Source organism: Eptatretus burgeri, chromosome 6 (assembly GCF_056783735.1).
Source record: "Eptatretus burgeri isolate ZD-2024b chromosome 6, Ebu_testis_v1, whole genome shotgun sequence".
Lineage (NCBI taxonomy): Eukaryota > Metazoa > Chordata > Myxini > Myxiniformes > Myxinidae > Eptatretus > Eptatretus burgeri.
Genome location: NC_140966.1, coordinates 110798810 through 110819223, shown reverse-complemented (window position 1 = coordinate 110819223; position 20414 = coordinate 110798810). Strand labels below are relative to the sequence as shown.

At 43.8% G+C, this 20414-nt stretch overlaps 1 long non-coding RNA gene across 2 annotated transcripts; it reads left to right on the top strand.

Moving 5' to 3' along the window:
- The first annotated feature begins 361 nt into the window (after positions 1–361).
- Positions 362–19076, top strand: LOC147025610 (uncharacterized). 2 transcript variants are annotated; one of them, XR_015059595.1, is made up of 3 exons: positions 362–1796; positions 5021–5179; positions 16808–19076. It is a non-coding gene; the product is annotated as an uncharacterized LOC147025610 (long non-coding RNA). The 2 variants fall into 2 exon arrangements; XR_015059594.1 differs by lacking the exon at positions 16808–19076 and adding an exon at positions 8481–9305.
- The last annotated feature ends 1338 nt before the right edge of the window (positions 19077–20414 follow it).

Here is a 20414-nt window from a genome sequence, read left to right as displayed (position 1 = left end):
ACGTGCCACTAACGGTGCACATGTCAAGGTGTATTAAAGAACACAAGAAACTTTCTGAATTATGTGACAAAATGCAAAAAAACCCAAAAAACTGCATCATTGTACCGTACCTCTTTTGGCTTGGTTGCAATCAAATTTTAAAACCGGTACAAAATTTTGTGGACAGCCTGTACTTTTGTCCCTAAGGCTAAAATTATCTTCATCATACAATCGATAGTAAGTTTACCCAATCAAATGTTTTGAATAAATCAACATTTCAGGTGCATACAAGATTTCAGGTGCATACAAGATATTCCTTAAATTGAACCTCAGTTTTATCTTTCAAAGGAGGCTTCTTCTTTAATTATTATTATTCTTATTATTATTATTTATTATTTCTCCTATCGTGGTATTTTGCCAACGAGCTTCTGCTGGAGTGCTAGTAGTCTTTGGTGTAATGTAATTGCTAAATGGATCATGTTCTGTTCTTACGTGCCGTGAGTGGTAACTACCATAAAGTTATTTACAGCACAAATGTATCTTTACCCCACGAATCACCCCCAACATGGTGTTTGTTTGTTGTGTTGTGCCACTTATTTGGTGCAATGCAGACATTGGAGAGAGTCAGAAGAAAACTTTATTTCCGTTCGACGTATATATTGTAACTTGCGTTTATTGAATAGATATTTCATAGGAAAAGCTTAAGGTAACACGTGTAAAAGGCAAGAAAATTCGGTTTGGGGCTCCTTAAAATATACCGAAACAACAACAACAACAACAACAACAAACAAGAAATACAATCATCCAACACAACCAGGTAGATTCATTATTTTGTTTATGGAAACAGCAAGTTTGTAAAAGCCATGAAACGTTCCTCTCCTCATACAGCATGGTTCTTACGACAGGACAACAATTACATTGTGCACACAGTCGTTTAGAGGAAGAGAGGTTTGTCTGCAGGCCGGTAACACGGACCACCACCCAAAGGGAACAGTGTGCGATTATCACGAGGCTTTCCGAAAGCTTGTTCTTCAACCACTCATGGGCTTAATGTTCCTTCAGGAGGCACGGCTTCCATAAATGGCTTACACAAATTAAATACATAGTTCACACACACACACACACACACACACACACACACACACACACACACACACACACACACACACACACACACACACACACACACACACACACACACACAACAACTTTACATACAGTTTACCACACAAGCAACAACTTGCATACAAAATTTCCATACACAACCAACAAATGACATACATACTTTACACACACACACACACACACAAACAACAATTTTCACAAACAACAAATTATATACATAGTTTACAAACACAAACAACAAATTACAAACATAGTTTACACACACAAATATTGCATTGTTAAAAGTTTACATTGTCCCCCCTCCCCAGGTGTGGTTGAAAATAAAAACTACAGAAAACAACGGATTCCAATAAATGCAACACACTAAGGTAAGTTTCGTGAACATTCATTTCCTCCACCATATAATTAGACTCAACCTGCGGTGTGATTTTTTTTTGTTTGTTTTTTTTTTAACTTCCATTGTATACTATGACAACATTTCACACAAGGATTTCATGACATGCTGAGATTTCACAAAAAGTTAACGTTTACACGGATTATTTACAGAGCCGGGTTGTTCAGTGCAGGCTCAAAGCAAGGCTGAATTCAAACAAGAAAAACCTCAAACAGAATGAATTGTCAATTGAGGGAAAGATCTCCACAGAGCGTTACGACGGGGCGCCACCCAAAAGGAGAACGTCCGTGGGATGAAGGTAAACTGCAACACATACACAAATGACATTGGTGACAAAACCAAACCGTGATCTTGTAAATTATATAACGTCAAAATAATCATTTTCATTAAATATCTCGGTCAATGTGATGTCACAGAGGAGCAATTGTGACGATTTACAGACTACAGTATGACCCCCCCACCCCCTCCTTCACAGCGGCGTATGCTGATTGGACAAATCATTTGTTCAAAACGGGATTCGATTCTTGTTCTGTGCAATTATTATCCATTAATCCTATTTTTTTTTCCAAATTGTACAATAGACAATTGTAACAAGTAATGAAAATATTTCAAACCAGAAGGGCACTCGGTAGAGCGCATACCTCCGCCACGTAATGCCTGATCCATGACAACATATCAGGCCCAATAAATCTTTGAAATATTGTGCTATATATCGGTTTAGCCTTCTCTCTCAATGGTGAAGAATCATTTTTTTTAAAAAATTGTCAGATCCGGATCTCCACCAAAATTGAATCAGTTATTCCTTGTCCCACACCCAACCTGCGAACCAAATTTCATCCGAATCCATCTACTACTTTTTGAGATATCCTGCACACAAACAAACAAATGAAATTGCTCGTTGAGCAAGGAATTGCCGGAATAACTTTGTCACATCTCCATGATCTCTAAAAAAACAAAAACCTGGAAATCAATTTGGTTCTTATTAGTCGATAGTGCTACTGTTTAATGGGTTATAGCACTTAGTTTGGTCATGATCATAACTTGGAAGTCAATCGGACTTGAAATGGCGTTTTCATCGCAATTTGAAAGTTTTGACCTGACCCCCCTGACATTTGACCCCCGACCGCTCAGAAGGGTGTTGGTGTGACACCCCCAATGAGACATGTGGTTGGATGCCGACGTCTGTACCCAGTTTGGTCTTGATCACTGAAACGGTGTGGCTGCTACAGGGTAAACAAACACGTAAACAAACAGACAGACAGACACAGAATGACACACACAATGACACAAATCCGAAGGATTCCGGCAATTACCAAGAAAGATGTCGTGTATGGCACGATACTTGCTTAATCCATAAAACAAATTTGACCTTAAAAAAATAATTGGTGGTTGAATTAAATTACAAAATACATAAATCCTCTTCAAAGTTCAAGTCAAGTGGATGAAAATTGACTTTTAGAATCGTCTATGTCAACTTTTTGGCCTTTGTTGACCTCAAAAATACTTGTTCGTTGAATTCATTAACCTGATGTAACCTGGTGTTGGCTTATTGGTTTGGGTGGTGGCTTGGGATCCTCAGGTCCTGAGTTCAAGCCCCATTGGCTGCTGAATTAACATCAGGGGGTTGACTCAGCCTGTCATCCTTCTGAGGTTGGTGAAATGAGTACCAGTGTAACAGCCAAAAGGCTGCACACAAAGGGAAGGGGTGTTGATGGATTGATTGAATCTGGTATCGGTGGGGTGCAGGTATGATGGGCCGAATTGTCTCCTCCCGTGCGTAATTCCTTGTAATCCTCGTGATGTGCAAATCCTCTTCAAATTTCAAGTCAATGGGATGAAAATTGAGGATTTTAGAAAGTCCACCCAAGTTGCTGACCTTTGGCCTATCTTGACCTTTTGACCCCAAAAACAATAGGCTTCTTGCTTTTGATGAACTCTACCATGTGATGAAGTGTTGTGAAGATCGGTTTAAAATTGTGACCTGTAAGTGATAAACAGACAGACAGACAGTCGGACAGAACAAGTAAATAAAAACATGAAATATCTTTGCCCCCATTGTTTTAGTAATTTTGCTGTGCAGAGTTAAAAGGCTAACCCATATTTATTTATTTACAACTAAAATGGCCGCCAGTCGGCTATCTTGGATCTGATCTCAACAAACAAATGACGTGCATACTTAAGCCATCATTCATTATCTGTATGTCACGTTTGAACAACATCAGTAAATGCATGTCCAAGAAATGGTTGAGGATGTGTTCAACATCGGGGTTTTTTTTTTTCAACTAAAATGGCCGCCAGTTGGCCATCTTTGATCGCATCTCGAAACAAAACTATGTGCATATGTACACCATCATGTGTAGTCTTTGTGCCAAGTAGGAATAAAATCGGCCTATAGATGTCCGAGATATGGTTGCGGACGCACGCGTGCACTAATGGACGGACACGAAAATCGAGACCAAATCCATCAGCCCCTGTTTCAGACTAATTCCAACGGGGATAATAACACACGCAACCAACTAATATACTGGAAAAAATCTTCGAGTTTTTGCAAGTAACAAGATGACGCGTGCTGAGCATGATACTTGCAAAATCCACCCACCCAACCTCACCTCCCCTCCACTAAAAAAAAAACAAAAGAATCTGCCATGGATACATCAAATTGTCCATTTCATTGAGATTAAAATTGACGATCTTGATGCTGAAGTCATTCCGATGAAAATTGATTTTAGAAAGTTAACCTTGAGTTGACCTATGATCTCAAAAATAGTTGGCTTCCCTACTCAGTGACCCACTATGCAAATTCTGTTCAACTTTCGAGCCAAAGGACTTCCGGTTCCAGGTTTGAGGCAATGGCTGCTTCTCTCAGGGGTCTCTCTGATGACCTTCTCAAAGTTAAGTTTCCGGTCGTTCCGTGTCCCATTTTAACCGTTTATTTTCTCACCTACGTGTTCACTGTGTGTTCCCAGCTCGGTTTTCTTTCAAAAGTCGTGCTGCTTTTTGAGTTTTCTTCAACCTTGTCTTATCGGGGTTCCTTGAGGCCTACCCGTCCTTCCCATCGAGGTGTCCGATCGTTTTTATTTGTATTCTCTCCCTATTACCATCAATTCCTATTTTCCCCACTTTTCACACTGCCCCCAATCTATCTATCCCTCCCAAGTACACCCTCTGTTTCTTGTCTTGAATAATAATTTTTTTTTTAAAACCAACAACCCTTTCTTCCTCCATACCCACGAGCACCGATCCTCCTCCTCTTTCGTCTTCTTCTCATTATTATTATTATTATTATTATTATTATTCCTCATTCTGCCAGTACACCATCTTCCCTCGATTTGAGCTGATCCACTCTCATCATTCATTACCTTCACGATTTCATCCCACAACCTGCCATTCCCTAATCTTACCTAATCTTCAAAAATCCATCAAAGAAATAATAATTTTCCTTGTATCCTTTCTAATTATACACCTCCCGAAACCACGTGTCTCTCTCTACCCTCTTCCTGGTACTTTTCATCAATCCATCAGCTTCACTCTGCCACATTTCCAACCTGGCCTCCAAAGCCAGTCGCCGACTGGGAATCCTCCGTCGTGCAGAGTCCTTCCTCAGCCCACCTGAGCTGCTGACCACATACAAAGCTTTCGTCCGCAGCCTGATGGAGTACCGCTCTCAACTCTGGGCTCGAGGTCTGCGCTCTACCGAGTACCCTCCTAGTTTACAATGTTTTAATTATTTGTTTATTTACTGTTTTTTTTTTAATAAATATGTATGTTCTCCGACTGATTTACAAATCTTGGAGTCCAAACTTTATGGACGTTCTCACATTATAATGGTAATGTACGTACTTTATGGATGATCTAACATTCTAAATGGTACGTACTTTTTAGAAATACGTGTGTTGTTGCTGTTACTGACTTCCTCATAATATTCCACCGTTAACCACACCCATATCGGTCTGATTGGCCGTAGGGCAAATGTGTCTAGCGGCCACGTCCCCATCGGGTTGATTGACAATCGTAGTCCCGCCCACTCCTCTGGTCCCTCTGGTCTGGTCCCTTGACAAAGGAATGCAGTTTTGTGTACTTTTCGTGGAATCCTTTCAAGCTCTTAAAATTATGACAGCAAAGGATGCGGCACAAAGTCAAACTGTGTCAGAAGGTGCCAGAGTTATTGCCATTGAGATAGGTAGCTCAGAAATACACTGTCTGAAGATGATGACGATGATGACGATGATTATGATGATGACGATGACGATGAATGAATGAGAAGATTTGCTGGTTTTGACCGATGTAGGTTTTTTTGGGGGGTTTTTTTGGTTTTGCCATTGTTTGGAGAACTGACATGTGATCCCTACCAAGACGATCAGCTGAACAGACCAGGTAGGATCTCATATGGAGCCAAAGTGATTTTTTTACACAAGGAACTCCACTTTAGTTTCATATGGAGTGGTTTGGACCGACATTTTTTTCTGGGCCATCCTGGCATAGAGATTGCGGCGCACTCTCTCATATCAGCGGACAAGCCATAGGACAGATGTCCAAAGAAGAGAGGTTTACATGTTGCTTTTTGTGTTGTATTGTGTCGTGGGTACTATAGTTTACTGCGTAACTTGGTCATGTCGTCTGTATTCGAGTTTACTGTTAAACTTGGTAGTATAACATGAATGTGTAGTGTTGTATGTACTGTAGTTTACTGTTAAACTTGGTAGTGTGGTATTGATGTGTGGTGTAGTGTAGTGTGTACTATAGTTTACTGTTAAACTTGGTAGTATGGTATTGATGTGTGGTGTAGTGGAGTGTGTACTATAGTTTACTGTTAAACTTGGAAGTGTGGTATTGATGTGTGGTGTAGTGTTCTATGTACTGTCGTTTACTGTTAAACTTGGCAGTGTGGTATTGATGTGTGGTGTAGTGTAGTATGTACTGTAGTTTACTGTTAAACTTGGTAGTGTGGTATTGATGTGTGGTGTAGTGTTGTATGTACAGTAGTTTACTGTTAAACTTGGTAGTATAGCATGAATGTGTAGTATTGTATGTACTGTAGTTTACTGTTAAACTTGGTAGTATAGCATGAATGTGTAGTGTTGTATGTACTGTAGTTTACTGTAAAACTTGGTAGTGTGGTATTGATGTGTGGTGTAGTGTAGTATGTACTGTAGTTTACTGTTAAACTTGGTAGTGTGGTATTGATGTGTGGTGTTGTGTAGTGTGTACTATAGTTTACTGTTAAACTTGGTAGTGTGGTATTGATGTGTGGTGTAGTGTTGTATGTACTATAGTTCACTGTTAAACTTGGTAGTGTGGTATGGATGTGTCGTGTAGTGTTGTGTAGTGTAGTATATATACTATCGTTCACTGTTAAACTTGGTAGTGTTGTGTGGATGTATAGTGTAGTGTATACTATAGTTCACTGTTAAACTTGGCACGGTGGTATGGATGTATAGTGTAGTGTGGTATTGATGTGTAGTGTAGTCTGGTATGGATGTGTAGTGTAGTGTGGTATTGATGTGTAGTGTAGTGTGGTATGAATGTGTAGTGTAGTGTGGTATTGATGTGTAATGTAGTGTGGTATTGATGTGTAGTGTAGTGTATACTATAGTTCACTGTTAAACTTGGCAGTGTGGTATGGATGTATAGTGTAGTGTATACTATAGTTCACTGTTAAACCTGGTGGTGTGGTGTGGATGTATAGTGTAGTGTATTCTATAGTTCACTGTTAAACTTGGCAGTGTGGTATGGATGTATAGTGCAGTGTGGTATTATGTATAGTGTAGTGTATACTATAGTTCACTGTTAAACTTGGCAGTGTGGTATGGATGTATAGTGTTGTGTGGTATTGATGTGTAGTGTAGTGTGGTATTGATGTGTAGTGTAATGTGGTATGGAGGTGTAGTGTTGTGTGTACTATAGTTCACTGTTGAACTTGGTAGTGTGGTATGGATGTATCGTGTAGTGTATACTATAGTTCACTGTTAAACTTGGTAGTGTTGTATGGATGTATAGTGTAGTGTATACTATAGTTCACTGTTAAACTTGGTGGTGTGGTATGGATGTATAGTGTAGTGTATACTATAGTTTACTGTTAAACTTGGTGGTGTGGTATGGATGTATAGTGTAGTGTATACTATAGTTCACTGTTAAACTTGGCGGTGTGGTATGGATGTATAGTGTAGTGTATACTGTAGTTTACTGTTAAACTTGGTGGTGTGGTATGGATGTATAGTGTAGTGTATACTATAGTTCATTGTTAAACTTGGTGGTGTTGTATGGATGTGTAGTGTAGTGTATACTATAGTTCACTGTTAAACTTGGTAGTGTGGCATGGGTGTAGTGTAGTGTGGTATGGATGTATAGTGTAGTGTATACTATAATTCACTGTTGAACTTGGTAGTGTGGTATGGATGTATAGTGTACTGTATACTATAGTTTACTGTTAAACTTGGTGGTGTGTTATGGATGTATAGTGTAGTGTATACTATAGTTCACTGTTAAACTTGGTGGTGTGGTATGGATGTATAGTGTAGTGTATACTGTAGTTTACTGTTAAACTTGGTGGTGTGGTATGGATGTATAGTGCAGTGTATACTAGAGTTTACTGTTAAACTTGGTGGTGTTGTATGGATGTGTAGTGTAGTGTATACTATAGTTCACTGTTAAACTTGGTCGTGTGGTATGGATGTGTAGTGTAGTGTGGTATGGATGTATAGTGTAGTGTATACTATAGTTTACTGTTAAACTTGGTGGTGTGGTATGGATGTATAGTGTCGTGTATACTATAGTTCACTGTTAAACTTGGTGGTGTGGTATGGATGTATAGTGTAGTGTATACTATAGTTTACTGTGAAACTTGGTGGTGTGGTATGGATGTATTGTGTAGTGTATACTATAGTTCACTGTTAAACTTGGTAGTGTGGTATGGATGTATAGTGGAGTGTATACTATAGTTTACTGTTGAACTGACCCCCCTTCAATTTCCTTGTAATAACAGTGAAGACGTCACGGAGACTTTTCCAGACCCCCGATCACCGTCCACCCGACCACCTGACCACCTGGCTGTGTATTTATTAATGTAAAGATTGGTGTCGAAACACTCACGAGGTAAAACAACAAAACAAAACAAACGTCTGTGTCCTGTGGGCCGGTTCGATGTTCACAGAGACAGAGTGGACAAATGAGGGCCCAGTTTCCCCAATAGAAACAGTCGAGTGCTGGAGACACATCATCACTGGTGGCCTCACCTGGGGCTTATTCACTCATTCCTGATGAGGCCGATGGGGCTGTGTCCACTATGTCTTCGCTACAGGGGACATGTTTATCTGCAACGTTGTGCTAAGAACTTTAGAGAAATAAAATTTAACAATGTCATAAAATTTCATGTACATGTCGTGTGTTATCAGACGTAATAAAACTTCATTTCAAATAGTGTAGCCCCTGCGCAGCCTCTTGGATAAAACTTTGCTCCGGTTATTCCAAAATGTGAACCCACAATGTGAGGACCGAAGGAATAACCAAAGTTGTGTAACTAGATTGGTGGAAACTCCAACTGTAGAGTTTTATGTTCAACGGATGTTGGAGTGGTGAGCGTGTAAATGGATGTGCGTGTGTGGGAGGACATGATGTCGCACTCATTGCTGATCCTTCTTCTTGTGACCACGTCGAAAGCGCGACTGGATGGCCAGGGCGGCCTTCTGCGTCTCCGGGGCCGTCAGGTCGATGTCCACTTCCTCCGCAAGGTTTTCGGTGTCTGCAGGTGTCTCCGGGCAGGCTGCTCCTCCGGACATTTGTCCACCTAGCAGACCCGGCACAGTTCACACGACCCTGACACGGTGTATTCAGGTGTACATATTCACACGGTTTTATCCTATCACTCATTTATTCATTTACAAACACTGGGTGGTGACTAGGGAATGCGTCACGACATTGATAAAGAAAGGCGAGAGAGAGATAGGAAGCTGAGAGGAGAAATAGTGCATGGCTAGATGAGACCCAGAGAAGACCGAAGCGTTTGCACAATGATGACGACAAATCTGTAATGTGACGTCATAATGAGAAATTCCAATTGGTTTACAAAAAAAGTATTTTCTTACCAACAACACAAATGTGTAGATTGAAAAGGATGTGCCACAACCCCGATGAACCAAATTTCCCGACGATGATGAATTCACGAGGAACAGACGAGTGGTAGATCCCTCGGTATTATCACCGAAAATTTACTTTATATAAACTCAACTCTTCAGCATCGGCATGTGGGGAATGAGCAGCAGAGAGTGAATTTACAACAACAATGGAAGTCGGTAGTGCGCAAACCTCCACCAGGCTGAGCAGTTTGTTTTTGCATCCCAATGATAAGCCGGATCTGCATCAGGACCTGAACCAAAATCTAATCGGTTTGTTCTTGTCACCGACCCAACTCATCCTCCAAGTTTCCTCCAAATCCATTGCCAACATTTTGAGATATCGTGCTTCATGTTGTTTTTAGCCCGATCACTCAATGGTGAAGAATCACTAAAAAAATCTCCGATCCGGATCCGGATCTTCACCAAAATCTAACCATTTTGTCCTTGTCACACACACAACCTGTCCACCAAATTTCCTTGGAATATGTTCACAACTCTGAGATATCCTGTTCACAGACAGACAGACAGACAAACAGACAGGGGTGAAAACATGACCTCTGCCCACCTTTGGTGGTGGAGGTTAAAATGTCCATTTAATCACATGTATTTCCAATAACTTCACAATTAATACAACTATTAGCATCTTCAACCTTCACTAACTTCACAATTAATACAACTATTAGCATCTTCAACCTTCACTAACTTCACAATTAATATAACTATTAGCATCTTCAACCTTCACTAACTTCACAATGAATACAACCTTTGTCAGGTCAGGTCAGACGAGATCACGAACCTGTTCCATGGTCGGGTTGTCGGCGACTAAGCCGTCTCCCCCACCAAGTTTCCTGGTGAGGAGGGTGTATGATGTGGACACCCAGAAGGACGAAGAACAAAACCTGTCAAAGGGCGGAGGAGCTCCTTGTGAGCCAACGGCCATCCATATCTAGTGCCCAACTGTCTGCGAACGTCCTCCTGCAGTTGGGTTACTTTTTATTAGGAGGTTGGTGGCAGGATTTGCACTCCAGACACCGTGAAATCCTTCATTCCGCAAAACATTCCAGAAGCATAACAAAAACCCACCCCTGAAAACCCACACCGTGGGTATACCTCATGTGCAGCTCAGCAGGGCAGCTCACCGGATGACGGGATTGGGGCAAAGCCTTCGGGACCCTCATTCCTTGATGAGGGAACCTTATGAGGGAACCATGGGGTAACCTTCCAGAGTCAGACTGCGGTAGTGTATGTCGGGGTGGTGCTGAGGTGTCATCCACAAGACGGCGGCCTCCTTGATTTAACTTGAAGCGGTCCGTTTGGCAAGGTGCATGGAATGTCCAATCCCTAAGAGAGGATGATCACCTGTCTCTGTTATCATCTGAACTCAAGCATTTGGACATCGGTATTGCAGTTCTCTCTGAGGTTCGGAGACCGGATTACGGTAAGATCATGGCGAGTGGTTAAACCGACTATTGGTCTGGTTACCGTGACCAAGGAATTGCTGTAGCTGTGTCCAATAAGCTGATTCCAATGATAATTGAGGTAACACCGGTCAACGAGCGTATTATGAAACTAAGGATTCGTCACTCCTTAGGTGTCATTTCCCTGGTCTCTGTATATGCTCTGAATGATGCGAGTGATCTCACCTTGAAGGACGCATTTTATGCCACGCTCGAGTCTGTGGTTGATCAGTGCTCCAGGTGAGATCATCATCTCGTCTTGGAGAATTTCAATGCATCGACTGGAGCTGATAGGGATGGTTATGAGATGTGTGTTGGTCCCCATGGGTCTGGAACTGTGAACCAGAATAGCACTAAGTTCCTTGACTTTGCAAGAAGTCATGGACTTAGGGTGGCTGGTTCATGGTTTCAGCGCCCACAAGCTCATCGCTGGACTTGGTATTCCAACGCTAGTGGTGTGGCAAAGGAGATTGACCATGTGCTCATTGATCGTCACTGGAGGATGATCCAGAACTGGAGGGGCTACCGGAGTGCTCAGTTCCTCAATACTGACCACAGGCTTATTATAGCAACTCTGAAGTTGCAGCTGAAATCCAGTATGATGGTACCATCCCAGCCTCGGCTGGATGTTGGCAAGCTCAAGGATGAGAGGGTAGCTCAGGAGTTTGCGAACAGGCTGAGTGGAGATTTGGGGGATCTGGGTACTTTGAAAGATCCTGAAGAGTTGTGGAGTGCCTTCAAGACCACCGTCCGTGATGTTGCCGGTGGATGTCTTGGAACTCAACGGAGGGCGAAGAAGAATTTTGTCTCTCAAGGGACACTGGATACCATTGACCAGAGTCGCAGGGCCAGGCTGAATGGCAGAGCTGAGCTGTTCAGGGAGCTGAGGCCTAAAACTGGACGTGCACTGAGGGTGGACAAGGAGGCCTATGTGCGAGGAATCTGTGAGGGGGTAGAGCATCACCTGTAGTGAGGTGATTCTCATCCTGCTAACAGGGGAATTCACGCATTCTGTTCCTCCATGCCCATCGCTCAGTGTGCTGCAGTTCGAGCAGAGGGTGGTGGGCTCTTGACGGAGGAGTCTGAAATAAAGGCCCACTGGGCCGGTTACTTTGAGCGGTTGTACCAGGCTGATCCACCAGCTGTTGAGTTGGATGTCAGGGGTGTTACAATCACTGTTGCTGACCCTCCAATCAACTGTGGTCCACCTTCGTTTGTGGAAACACAGGCTGCGGTGAACCCGTCGAAATGGGGTAAAGATCCAGGGATCTGTGGCATCCATGCTGAACTTCTCAAGGCTGGTGGAAATGCTGCACTCGTGTCATTGCATTCAGTTCTGTGCTCTGCCTGGAACACAGGCATCATCCCAACTGACTGGAAGAGGGGCATTGTTGTCCCTTGTGAAGGGAAGGGTGATCGCCAAGACTGCAACAACCACCGAGGGGTGACGCTGCTCTCAGTGCCGGGCAAGGTCTTTGCTCGGATAATTCTTGATAGGGTTCTCCACCATCTGCTTGAGCACCAGCGTCCAGAGCAGTCAGGCTTTACACCAAAGAGGTCAACGATTGACCGTATCCTTGCTCTTCGGGTCCTCACCGAACGCAGGCGAGAGTTTCGGTAGGGGCTCCTTACAGCCGATGTTGATCTCTTCGGCCATGAGCCAGACCCGATAATTTTTGGCCACCTGTACCATCAGAGGGGAATAATGCTCATCATAATTTTTGGCAGGGTGTGCATCTCTACAGTCAGAAACTATGTGATCACATTGCATTGGTGGTAGCTTTTTGTGTGTTCTTAGCCGTTTAGTAACTCCATCCCAAAATAAACTTTTCTGAAACCAGCGTAAGACAGAAGAAGACATTCTATTTAAAACTAATGGTTCTCTCTTATTATCGGCTACGAGATGAGGATATTGAAGAACTGGATCATGATCATGATTTCTAAGTTCATCTTGAACATTTTATATCACTTACAATCAGTGCATATGATCAGAGATGTCTTAGAAAATATAAAAGGACCCATCTTTGGTTCATAAGACAATATGTCCATCAGCAAGCAACACATTGGGTCGAGGTAATGGCCTTGTTAGTGCGGAACACCACATTTGTGTTTCTATCCTGTAATTTTATGCCCGACAACAGAAGATTGTGTTTCCTTTTCACCTTTGACTCATTCATCAGATTACACATGATTAACCATCTTGCTACTTATTGATGATTAACCATCTTGTCTTATTGGTTTATATTGTGTAACACGGGTGTTTGATACCTTCATATGTGCATTATTGAGTATCTAAATCCCTGAAATTCTGTATTTTTTGAGAAATTACAGGGAAAAACGCATTAATCTTGTTTATGAACATGCTATCATTTACCTTTGTTTGATTCTTGGAAAGTATCCTTCAATAACAACAGGGAAAATATCATGACATTGTCCAAACTACATAAATCCGTCCAAATTAGGTATTTTTTCATTTGGTGGAGTGGGGTAACATTGTCTGCTATACTGATCTTAATATACAACATACAAAAACGAAATTTAGATTTTTGGATTTCTTAATAAATCTGCTCAACCCCCATGTCGTTATATTGTTCCAGAACTTTTATTTACTTTCCACAGTAAATGATAGACAAATACTTTTCTAGAGGCGGTACGATTTATCACACAGGAAATAGACACTGATATATTAGTATCCCCAATGACATACCTTTCAACCTGTTAAGCACGTTTTGTTGAGAAGCAAATGATCCGAGCAAAAGATGAGACAAATTTCAATGTTAATGTTTGACTGACAAAAAAAAGTTAAGTTGAAGTAGGATGTCTTACCTCTTACTGGCCATTTTGCACAAAAGCTTATTTTAGGGTAGGCATATAAACAGGGTGATAACACAAAAAGCTACCACCGATGCAACGCTATGACATATTTTCTAACTCGCGGGTTCTATATCTTGCCAGAAATCATGATGAGGATTATTCTACACAGATGGTACCAACCAATCCCACTGGCTCATGGACTATCTGTAAAGCGTTTGATTTAGTGAATCGGGATGCCCTCTGGAGGATTCTTGGTCTTCGTGGGGTGCCACTAAAACTGATCAATCTGATGTCTGAACTCTACTCTGGAACTGAGAGTGTTGAGAGATGTGGTGATTCCATCTCTGACTGATTTCCAGTTGATGCTGGAGTTCATGAGGGGTGTGTACTGGACCCCACACTTTTCAGCACTTGTATGGACTGGCTTCTGGGGAGGATGTCAGAGAGATCAAGCTGCGGTGTATCGTTTGGGAATGTCAAGATCTCTGACCTCGATTTCACAGATGATGCAGTCATCTTTGCGGAGACCCTCAATATCCTTTTGGGGGCCCTCGAGGTGCTAGATGAGGAGTTGGAGCCGCTGGGATTATGGGTTTCCTGGGTCAAAACTAAGATCCAGGTGTTGAATGATATCTTGGATGCTCCTATCTTGTCTGTACCTGTTTGTGGTGAGGATGTTGAGATCATGGAGAGATTCACTTACCTTGGCAGTGATATTCATGTCTCTGCTGGCTGTGAGTCAGAGGTCAACCGATGTCTGTGTCGGGCCTGGGGAGTCATGGATTCACTGGATAATGGGGTGTGGAGCTGCCGGTACCTGTGCGGAAGGACGAAAGTCTGAGTCTTCAGGTCATTGATGCTTCCAGTCTTGCTCTATGGATGTGAGACGAACTGTGACCACGGATCTGAGATGGAGACTTAATTCCTTTGGTACCAGGTCTCTTCGGAGAATCCTTGGCTATCGCTGGTCGGACTTTGTGTCCAACAAGCGGTTGTTGAGAGAGACTCGGATGAGATTTGTTATCTGCATAATCCGTGAGCATCAGCTGCGGCTGTATGGACATGTGGCTCATTTTCCTGATGCTGATCCTGCTCACCAGATTCTCTCAGCGAGGGAGTCTCGTGAGTGGAGGAGGCCAATGGGCCGACCACGTGCCTCGTGGTTCCAGCAGGTTGATCGGCATCTCAAGGAGATGGGGATGGGCCAGGCATTTGCCTGGGGGATGATCCCTGGAGTATCGACGGAAGTGGACGCAGCGACCTGCTGCTCTGGTGCGTGCTCCCATACCTGACCTGACCTGATTATCAGCGGCGCACCTTCGGTGGGCAATTTAAAGTGGTGATATCCACAGAATGATACCTTTTTTGTGTATAGAGTTGAGGCTCATGGAAGAGCTAGAAAGAACACTGAACGGATCAGGATGCCAAAGAACAAAAGAAACAGTAGAGATAGAGACGGAGGGGACACCCAAGTGGAGTTGAAGAGGGAGACTTGGACAAACAATGGGTGTGGGGAGGAATGAGGGGCAAGAAAGTATACTTGGGGTGGACAAGATGGATACAGAAGTAAACTCTCAGAAAGGAAAAACTGGACACTGGAAGGTGGTGGGCTTGGGAGTGGGGAGGGGGAGTCAACAGGGGGTAGAAGAGATCCTGGTTTTGGATTGGGGATGACCTGAGATTGTAGTGAACAGCCATCTTTAAGACCCGGAAGGAAGAATACGATTGAAGATAATGTGGATGTTTGTTCCACAGGCAGGAAAAAGAGGAATGAATTAGTGGAAGTGGGCAGTTATCCTGAATTTTGGGAGTTTCACCAGGAGGGGTTGATGGTGGACTGCATGTGCCCTGCAGAAACCTGGGAAGGGGGGGGACAAAGCACAGAAAGAGCAGAGGGTGCAAGACCAGAAGGAGATTGTAGAAGATAGATACATCACCGACCTGTCTGTGATGTGAGGGTAACAGGCGCCCATATACTCGGCTTCATCGCTGGAGATTTAAATAATCTTGAAGACCTTGGTTTCCGTGGTGTCATGCTGAGCAAAGTGTCAGACAGTGGCATCAGCCCAGAAGGGAGAACAGTACTTAGCTGCAGATGAGTGCCTTGTAGGTGGATAGTTCAGGTGTGCCAACGAAGGACTGTGTATGATGGAGGATGCCCAGTCGGCAACTCACTTTGGAGGCCCACTTTGAAATGTGGTGTTCTCAAGAAAGATCATGGCTGATAGTGAATGCTTGAATAACTGAAATTCTTCAAGGGGATTGTTAAGGAGATAAAGGGTTAAAGGGGGTTGCCAGTTTGAGATTTGTGAGGATTGAAATACATATTCCAAGTGTTTGAAAAGCTTGTGCTTTTGTGAAGGTCTGAAGAGAGGGATGAGGCTGTAGCACGTCTGGCCGAAGGATGAGGGATGTCACGGCAGAGGGTGGAGTCATCAGCAAATAGATGGAGGATTTTCCAGAGTCAGAGAGATCTTTGATGACGATCAGGAATAGGACTGGACCCAAAACACTGCCTTGGGGCACTCCAGCCTTGACAGGGAGAGGAGATGAGTTAGGGTATTACTTTGTCCTGGAACACACTGTACATCAGATTATTTTTGGGACATACTGTAATCATATTTTCTCTTGCTGGACCATACTGTAAAGTTTTTGTGATGTAAAACGAATGATCAAGTTTGGAATTTTCAGGATATACTGAAAACAGTTGTGATTGCTTTGAGAACTGTGACCCCAGAGGCAATGGCACACAACACATAGTGGTTTCCGAGATAGTTATTTCATTATTATTTGCTCAGATAGTCCTTCCCTTATGTCTAATGGGTTTATGGGTCAATATGTGTTGTGTGGGATTAGGTTGATTTGTTTTTTCCACCCTTCTCTCCCATCTTCATTCCCTGCACATCAATCTCTCTCACGCAAGTAAGTATGCCAATCACACATAGCTAATTTTCATCCACACGCCACATCCCAATTTGAATTGCATGCCACAATCAAACTGACATCACTTCAACCTTCATCACACTCTACCCACAAGTGCTACAATGGTCACATAATATCCAGACACCTTTATTTTCACTCCACGTCATTGTGACATTCCTCAAGCTCATTGTACATTCACCATTGCTCATCAACCATGATGCCTCAACCACAGCAAGCCACCATGCCACCTCAACCACAGCGAACCGCCATGCCAACTCAACCACGAGTCACCATGCCACCACTACCACTACCTCAACCACAATCACCACGGATGCCTGCCTCCACCTTTGCTATCGGTGCATCGTGGTCATTGCTCCCACTACTCCAGACACTTTAGACCTGGATGTTCAGACGTCTGTAAGTCAAAGCGCGAATGTGCGTATCATGTCACCATTTAACACCATGTGGAAAGCCCTGACACTCTGCCTGATTGTGGTCCCTAATTTGATGTGTAGCACTCGGGAAGTGCAGTCTAAGATGTCGGTGCCATGGTAAATATGGAGGTCTGTTGGGATGGTCACTTGGAAGCCAATGCCAGCATCTTCGTGGCTGTGACCTTGTGTGATTGGTGCTGGTGCTGGAGTAATTGTATGTGCACTAATGGGGGTGCCATAAATCACAGACACCCCACCTCGCAGCCCTTTTGATCCACGGTAAAGCTCCGCCCCTGGCCAAGAACTATTTAAGCCATGCGTTCCAGATGCGAGTCGAGGAGATCTCTTACTTTGTCTTGGTCGGCGGAATGAAGAGGGTGGAACGGAGCAAGTGGAACAGAGCTCGGAGAAAGTAACACTGGGTGAGCAAGTGATCCAGCTGCCTTACTTGGTGCATTCATTCAGACCATGCCAATACAAAATTACATGTACAGATAATCCCTCACCTCACGCATAAGTAAGCTGTCTTCTCACTCATTCTGTCTCTCTCCCCATCGTCTGCTTTGGATGTGAAAGGAACTCAGTGGGCAAGTCCCAAAGAACCGTTCTTTTCAGGGTGACCTCATTGACACACACCACTTTCCAGTTTCTTCGTCGCACCTCACTCGCACCACATCAAGTATGCACCGTAGACACAACCGCGATTCCTCCTCTTTTACCCCTCCTCAGCGTTTGGGCAGCATGGGTTCGTCAACCCTTATTGGTGAGCAAAGAGGTCAAAACCACCTCATCCTTCTCTTAACTTTCTCCCTGATCTACCCTTCTGTGAATGACCCCGATGGCGGCTGTTTTGTTATAATAACTAAGATTGTCCAAGTAGTAGTATCAGGTTAGCTCTGCCCTGTATCTCTTTGCTTATCACTGCATGTCTTTTGCCTCACCACACCAATCTTGCATGTCCCTGCTGTAAGAATCTTCCTTGTAAAACAAGTAAAAAAGACATAAAATGTCAGAGCCCCCATTGTTTTAGTAATTTTGCTGGACGGAGTTAAAGGGCTAGCCCATATTTATGTACAACTAAAACAGCCGCCAGTCTACCAGTCAGCCATCTTTGACCAGATCACAAATTAAAGTGAGGTGCAACTGTATGCCATAATGTACTGTGTTTGTGCTAAGTTTGAACAAAACATGACCATGCGTTTCTGAGAAATGGTTGGGGACACATTTAAGTAACAAAATGGCTGCCAGTCGGCCATCTTAGATCTGATGTCGAAATAAAATGACGTGCTTATGTAAGCTGTCCTCGTTATTGGATTGCCAAGTTTGAATAAGATCGGTTAATGCATGTCTGAGAAATGGTTGAGGACGTGCTCAACATCGAGTGTTTTCCAACTAAAATGGCCACCAGTCGGCCATCTTGGATCTGATTTTTTTTTTAAAGACTTCTATATGTAAGCCGTCATTCGTAATAGTTTTGCCAAGTTTGAACAAGATGGGTAAATGCACGTTTGAGAAATGGTTGAGGACTTGTTCGATACCAGGTTGTTGTTTTTTACAATTTAAATGGCCGCCAGTCTGCCACTCGCCCATGTTTGATCAGATCGCAAAATAAAGTGAGGTGCACATGTATGCCATCCTGTGCTGTGCTTGTGCCATGTTTGAACAAAATCCGACTGTGCTTGTCCGAGAAATGGTTGAGGACGTGTTCGACACCGGGTGTTGTTTTTCAACTAAAATGGCCGCTGGTTGGCCATATTTGATCACATGGCGAAACAAAATGACGTGCATTTGTACACCATCATTTTTTGTCTTTGTGCTAAGTACGAATAAAATCAGTTCATCCGTGTCTGAGATATGGTTGTGGATGCACACACGCACACACGGACATGAAAATCGACACCAAATCCATAAGCCTACGTTACGGACTAAGTCTAACGGGAACTAATAAACCCCTTGGCTTGACTATGCCACATACCTTTCCATCGTGCTTTCTTTTAATAAACTAGTGCGGGCCCGTAGGGGCGTGCCCGTAGGTGCGTGCCAGTATATGCAGCTTCGTGCCTGCAGTATCAGGTCCCCAGCATCAATTGTGACGTCATATCAAACGAAGAAGAAGAATTGTGATGCCCGTCTCTCCCCCATCCTCTCTCCCCCCTCCTCTGTCCCTCCCCTCTCTTGCCCCCCTCTCACCCCCTTTCTCACCCTTCTCTCTCCCCCCTCCTCTCTCCCTTTTCTTGCACCCCCTCTCACCCCCTCTCTTGCCCTTCTCTCTCCACCCTCCTCTGTCCCCCTCCTCTCTCCCTCCCCGCTCTTGCCCCCCTCTCGCCCTTCTCTCTCCCCACTCCTCTCTCCCTTCTCTTGCCCCCCTCTCACCCCCTCTCTCGCCCTTCTCTCTCCTCCTCCTCTCGCCCCTCTCTTGCTCCCATCTCACCCCCTCTCTCACCCTTCTCTATCCCCCCTCCTCTCTCCCTTCTCTCTCCCCCTCTCTCTCCCCCTCTCTCTTGCCCTTCTCTCTCCCTCCCCTCTCTTGCCACCCCCCTCTCGCTCCTCTCACCCCCTCCTTTCTCCCCCTCCTCTGTCCCTCCTCCTCTCTCTCCCCCTCTCTTGCCCCCTCTATAACCCCTAGTCTCGCCCTTCCTTTCTCCCCCTCCTCTCTCGCCCCTCTCTCTCGCCCCCACTCTCACCCCCCTCTCCCGTCCCCCTCTCTCGCAGATATTGGTCGACAGATAAATGGCCATAACTTGGGAACCTCTCGTCCGATTAATATCAAACCTCGAAAAGGCACATCCGCGGGTCCCCAGCAATATTCCTGGCAAGTTTCAATCAGATCGGACCGTCAATCGTGCAAAAAAATAATAATAAATAAATAAATAAACATTAATTGTGACGTCATTCGTGATGTCATAGCACCGTGTCTTGTCATTGGTCGACAGATAAATGGCCGTAACTTGGGAACCGCTCGTCCGATTAATATCAAACCTTGAAAAGGCACATCTTCAGGTCCCCAGCAATACACCTGGCAAGTTTCAATTAGATCGGACCAGAGGTTGTCGAGAAACAGCGGTCACACACACACACACACACAGACACACACACACACACACACAGACACACACACACACACACACACACAGACACACACACACACACATACACACACACACACACACACACACAC